Below are 6,912 nucleotides of genomic sequence, written 5' to 3' on the forward strand. Positions count from 1 at the left end.
CTTCTGCTCTTCACAGGGTCGTTGTATTTTTCCAGACCGGATCTCATTAATTGACTCTGAAGCTCACCCTCAGAAGCCATGCTCTCTTTTTCTTTTTTCTCTTTTTTTTCTCCCCTTCCACTTCTTTGCCCATTTCATCTCTCGGAGGTAATTTCTTCCACACTCTAATTTGACTCCAATAAGCAATAATGCCTCTTATTTGTCTCCGTTCAGTGAAACTCAACTGGGCAATTATCAGCAATCACCTTCTCCAGAGGCACCGACTCAGACGCCAAGGTGAATTATTATGAGTCACGGAGAAGCTAAAAGCAAATATTAGAGTCGAGAAAGTGCCGTTTTGGCTCAGTGTAATATTCACCAGATGAACCGGGAATAAAAAAATAACTACAGCGGAGAGAGAGAGAATCGGTTCAATATTCCGAAGAATTTTTCGGAATGTTTGTAGTTCATCGCTTTTTATTCGCCGAACCTGCTTGATTTTTACAATGCTTTAATCCCGCAGTGTGTGGAGTCTGAAGATCACAGACACTTCTGCTATGTTCCACTCTTTTTCTTCACTCGCTCCTCCAAAAATGTCGCAGAAACGAACGCAAAAATCAAGCAAACTTTGCGCTATCCCAAGAAGCTTCCCATGATTTTTCAAAATGGCCGCCGATCGATTTTTCCGCAGATTCACTCCGTCGTGTCACGTGACATGAAGTTTCTTCTCCACACTTTCAGACTTTTTTAAATTTGAAAGGATCTACAGAATCCTGTGCTGGAAAAGTTAGCACAAAAAAATATATTTTTTTTAAAAGTCACAAAATCGACAAAAATGGTTAAAGAACGTTTGAATAGTTCAGGAGCCGAAAATACTTCAGGATTTTATATTTTGTAATGTTTTATATTTTACTGATTATATCTTTTTTTCATATTTTTTTATTTTTTACTTTTTTATATCTTAATGATTGTATATAATTTTTTTTAATATTTATATATATTTTTTTTAACTTTTTTATATCTTACTGATTATATATATATTATTTTTTTTACTTTTTTATATCTTAATGATTGTATATATATTTTTTTAATATTTATATATTTTTTTAACTTTTTTATATCTTACTGATTATATATATATTATTTTTTATTTTTTTACTTTTTTATATCTTAATGATTGTATATATATATATATATATTTTTAATATTTATATATATTTTTTTACTTTTTTATGTCTTATGTCTTACTGATTATATCTTGTATATCTTATATATACTTTTTTATATCTTAATGATTGTATATATTTAACAAAATATTTATAATTTTTTTTTTTACTTTTTTATATATCCATTCCTTTTCATTTTTTCACTTTTTTATTTTTATTTCAACCTTCGAAGCTGTCTTTCTCCCAGGTAAGATCTTTATGCTAATCAATAGAAAAGGGTGGATTTTATTTGTATTTTATTTAAATTTCACTTTAATACACATAAATATCAGGAATCGTAGCAACCCGTCTCATCACCTACTCATTCGCTCGTTTAAGCTTCGCTATATTTTTCCACGCGTTATATTACCTTCATACTTTTGCTTGACTGACCTGCGCTTTTCCACAGCCCTGCTTTCGAATCGGTTTTCAAATTTTTCCCTCTTTCTCCGACTCTGTCTTCCTGTGAGCCGTGAGAAGTTTGGTGCGTAGGTCAGGACTCTGAATTCAGGCTAGCTAGCTAATCAAAGCGGCTCTTTATTTTCTAGCCTTTTCTCCGTTTTGAATCGGCTCTGGAAGTGCTCATGAAGGAACTTCAGTAAAACTCAGCAATCTGAATATCCTTTTTAATCCCGGTGTTATTGTAATCCCATTCCACCGGATTTACATCACATTAACATGATGTGTGTGTGTGTACAGGGAAGGGTATTTATCTCTTACTGGGGACTTCCTTTATTAGCCTGAAGGAAAAGGAAAGCTGAGTTTTTGCTTTGTATCTGAACCTGGGCTTGTGTTGACGAGGAAAACTTCTCTTTTTTGAGCTTCAAATAAAAAAACAAAACAAAAACAAAAGCGAAAGATGTGAAAGGTTTCATTTTTTGTTTTTGAGGTCAGCAGAATGTCCTCATAAGGCTAGTATGACAAGAGTGTGTGTGTGTGTGTGTGTGTTTTCAGAAAAATAGAGTTCAGAGAAGGTTGTCATATCCTGATTAGTGACTTGTTTGTTTGTTTGTTTGTTTGTTTGTTTGTTTGTTTGTTCAACTCACTTCTAGTGTAATCTATAGTAGGGGTTCTCAAACTTTTCAAGCATGATAATAATAATAATAATAATAATAATAATAATAATAATAATAATAATAATAATAATAATTTAAACTTTCACAGTCCTTTATTTAAATATGCAAATATTATGCAAATATTTGCTTACTTATTCAAATATGCGCTTACTTATTCAAATATGCATGACACTTTTTCACCTTTTTTTAAATGAGAGTTGTCTTTTATTTATTTATTTAGATTCCTGTATTTTCCACTGAGAGAGAGAGAGAGAGAGAGAGAACATGATAAACTCCACATGAACATTATTTCTGTTTTTGAGTCGGTTTTAGATTAACTTCAACAGTCCAAACTTGAAGTTTATAACAGTGATAATAATAATAATAATAATAATAATAATAATAATAATAATAATAATAATAATAATAATAATAACAGGTTGTGATTTTTTACCTTTGTAACTAAATGAAATTATTTCCCCCTGGGAGAGGCTCATCTCTACAGCAGTGTGTGTGTGTGTGTGTGTGGTATTAAAATACAACATTGATATGGTGTGTGTGTGTGAGACAGAAAATAACAAACACTCCAATAAAGTAGCAAAGTTTCAAACAATTTTGCATCCTGATGCAACGTAAAGCATTTTAACGCCTCAAGAGATAAATGAATTAGTCAATGATCTGCAGACACAGACACACACACACACACACACACACTCTGTGACCTCTTCCAGCCCGGCGCTCTGGAGCGTGACTAGCCTGTAAATCAAAGCAACAAGTTCCTGTTTCCGAATCCCAGCTCGTATGTTTTGTGGCACTGCAGTTTATACTCACAGGAGTGGACGAGGAGCGTGTGTGTCCCTGATGCTGCTGCTGCTGCTGCTGCTGCTACTGAGGACGAGGACGACACCAGGCCCTCCAGCTTCTTTGGCAACACTAATAAATCCACAACTGGAGGATGTGTGTGTGTGTGTGTGTGTGTTGGAGATGGACACACACACACACTCAGAGTCTGTCCCCGTCTCCACAGGCTGCTCCTGCACTGCCTTCTCTTCTGCTGCTTTTCATGCGAGGCCCTCCTTCCCTCCCCCCACCGCCGAAAGAGAGAGAGAGAGAGAGAGAGAGAGAGGGAAAAAAACCCAGCAACAACTGAAAATATGAAAGAAAAAAATACAGGAAGCAAATGTGTCTCTGTGAAGGATTTTATAATCAGACTCAGTCTCCACCTCCGCTTGCCTCCCCGCCCCTATTGTTATGGCAACGACCAATAGCACGAGCCTGTGATCCTCTCACATGGGGCTAATGCAATATGGTTATGTATGTATATGTGAAGTGTGTGTGTGTGTGTGTGTGGATGGTGGCTGTGGCTTCTCTAAATAGCAAATATGGCTCCTGGAGTCTAGAGTGACTACTGTAGGCTCTACACACACACACACACACACACACACACACACCTCAGACTGCAGTTATATAACAACATTTCTGCTGAATCCTCCATTTCCATCCATCCGTTTTTCTCTAACAGAGGCTCTGATACGGGCGCAGCTTCAAACCACAGGTTTATATTAATTGTCTCCTTCCACTCGGATACGATACGGTTGCTATAGTAACAGCTCATACACAGAGGGACTCCTATGGCAGGAAACCGACGTGTTTAATCAGAGATACGGTGAAGGTTTTCCGTAAGGAGACGTTTATTTAACGTTTAGGGAAGACGCCAGCGCTCGTGACAGCAGGAAGTTTTCTGACACGGGAAAGTTTAGAATATGACAAGCTGCAAGTTTCTGTGTCTTTCGGTCTGTGAGAGAGAGAGAGAGAGAGAGAGAGAGAAAGAGGAAACAAGGCTGGTGAGGGAACAAGTGTTTATAGCTGTAACATAACTGAGAACAGGAACTAGAAGAAAATCTGACGTAATGGTGGAAAAAATCATTCGAATATGAGTCACACACGGGAACGAAGCGAGCGGGCCACGTGATTGGCCGACTTTAAAAAGTGGGCGTGGCTAAAACAGTCAATCCATTTCAATCTAAACCTTCTTCTTACTGAAATCATTAGGAAATTTCAACAGCACCACCAGCAGTCCTGGAGCACTCTCACACTGCAGCTTAAAAGGAAGCTCAGAACCCTGTCCTCGTTCTCTGTAGACGTTCCCACAACGATAACTATAACGAGAAATAGCGTTAACTTCATTCTTATTTTAATACGAATGCTGAGGAAATATATCGCTGGTTGGGAAAAGAAAGCGCACATCCTTCTGATGGAAAATAATCAATTAATTTCTTAATGTTTACAGCATTTTTTTTCCACCGTGATGGATCATAGGAGTTACATAACCTGTAATGAAATAGTCCGAGTTCATTTAAAAAAAAGAAAAAGAAAGAAAAGACTGCTAGTGCCTTGAATACCATTATATAAATAAATAAATAAATGAATGAATGAATAAATGAATGAATGAATGAATGAATGAATGAATGAATGAATGAATGAATGAATGAATAAATAAATAAATAAATAAATAAATAAATAATCACATGGAATTAGATCTTTAAAAATTATTCAATCATTTTTTTAAATCAATTGATTAAATATTCTTTGCTAATTTTTTTTTTTTTTAATTTTAATATGATTTTTTTCCCCTAATATCTAACTATTTCATCACAGCTTATGTAACTCTTATGATCAAGTGATGTCTTTCTGCTTGGTAAAAGAAAGAGCACATACTGCTGATGGAAAATAATCAACACCTGGGTGGTAACAGTGTGATGGATCATAAGAGTTACATAAGCTGTAATGAAATAGTCCATATTTTAAAGAAAGAAAGAAAGAAAGAAAGAAAGAAAGAAAGAAAGAAAGAAAGAAAGAAAGAAAGAAAGAAAGAAAAAAAGACAGCTAGTGCCTGGGACAGAATTTAAATAAATAAATAAATAAATAAATAAATAAATAAATAAATAAATAAATAAATATTTAATAATAAATATTAAATATTAAATAAATATTAAATAAATATTCAGGTGGCATTAAGTCTTTAAAAAAAATTAATTATTTTTTTAATTAATTGATCAAATATTCTTGTGTGTTTGATATTTTCTATTTAATAGGATTGTTTTCTAATATCTAACTAATTCATTACAGCTTATGCAATTCTTTCTGGGAAAGTGAGTCTTAATCAGGATTTATAAGGAAACATATCAGAATCTCAGTAAATAATATTTAATCAGCCATGTTCAAGTGCAAAAGTTTGCATCCCCATTCCCCAGCACCAAAAAAGTAAAAATGTCCACAGGTCTGAGATCACAATGGAAGTCTGGAATTTTTTTAAATGAAGCTCAGAGCACATAAAAAAGATAAAATAAAATATAATACATAAATAGTGTAATAACTGTACTTTATTTTGATGTCAGTGTACTTTATTGACTACATTAATTCCTTTGTACAGAAGGTCAGTGTTAGGGTTAGGGACCTAACACAGGTCAGAGTTTCCCTTTTTCTTACCATCAGAGTTTCATCTATTCTCTTAAAGCATGTGTTCAGATGGATTTGATATAATGCTTAAGTTTGATGAACCTTGTGGAGTTCATACAGGCTAAAGGCTTAATTCTAAAATTCCTCTAAACATATATAAGATTTTATGTTTTTTTCCTCAAATTTGTATTAAATTAGTAAAGAATCCTAAACAGAAGCATTTTGAGCGCTTGTGGTCTCAGAGTTTGGAGCGAAGCGATAAAAGAGTAATAGCTGGATAATTAAAGAAGACGTGACCTTCTCTGTATTCAGAGCTGAGCTGAAGAGCAGGGTGTGATGTCAGGGCGAATAAAAGAAGGTGCCTTGAAGATCGTATTTACGAATTGAACGAACAAGAACGCCACCACGAAGTAGTAATTACGAGTTTCTTACAGCTCAGAGTTTCTGTTATAGGAGTGTGTCAGCTGGAGGTTTGTTATTTGTGGGCGTGTCATTTGAGGGAGTGACACTTAGAGGTGAATAATTTGGGGGCCTGTCAGTTTGGGGTGTATTATTTGAGATGTGTCAGTTGGGGTCATATCAGTTGGGAGTGTGCCATTTGAGGGCCTGTCAGTTGGGAGTGTGGTATTTGGGGGCATGTCATTTGGGCACATGTCAGCAGCTAGGGGGGGGTGTCTTTTTGGGGTGTGTCAGTTGGGGGTGTGTCATTTGGGGGTGTGTCATTTGGGGGCCTGTCAATTGGGCACGTCAGCTAGGGGGGGGTGTCATTTTGGGGTGTGTCATTTGGGGGAATTTTAGTTGTGGGTTTGTCATTTGGGGGCATGTCAATTGGGCACATCAGCTAGGGGCGTGTCTGTTTGGGGTTTGCTAGTTGTGGGTGTGTCAGTTGGGCTTCTGTCATTTGGTGGCATCAGTTGGGGGTGTGCCATTTGCGGGGAGTGTTAATTAGGGATGTGCCATTTGGGGACATTTGGGGCGTATCACAGCTAGGGGGGTGTCTTTTTGGGGGCGTGTCAGTTGGGGGAGTGTCAGTTGGAGGTGTGTCAGTAGAGGGAGTGTCACTTGTTATCTAGGTGCCTGTCAGTTAGGGGCATGTTATTTGGAGGTATGAAATTTGCAATTATATCATTTGGGGTGTATCATTTGGAGGCATGTCAGTGAACTTAATGTACACATACATAATGTGCCTCTGTGGTTGATGCTAAATTAGCTGA

At 36.2% G+C, this 6,912-nt stretch overlaps 1 protein-coding gene across 1 annotated transcript in view; it reads right to left on the reverse strand.

The window, feature by feature from the left end:
- Window positions 1–3,212, reverse strand: part of cdk18 (cyclin dependent kinase 18) — an 85,811-nt gene extending 82,599 nt beyond the window's left edge. Inside the window, exon 1 of the mRNA XM_058373407.1 lies at window positions 3,071–3,212. The gene's annotated coding sequence lies outside the window, so the exon portion shown is untranslated. The remainder of the gene's footprint in view (window positions 1–3,070) is intronic.
- Between the last annotated feature and the right edge of the window lie 3,700 nt (window positions 3,213–6,912).

The sequence above is a fragment of the Hemibagrus wyckioides genome, linkage group LG21 (genome assembly GCF_019097595.1).
Source record: "Hemibagrus wyckioides isolate EC202008001 linkage group LG21, SWU_Hwy_1.0, whole genome shotgun sequence".
NCBI lineage: Eukaryota > Metazoa > Chordata > Actinopteri > Siluriformes > Bagridae > Hemibagrus > Hemibagrus wyckioides.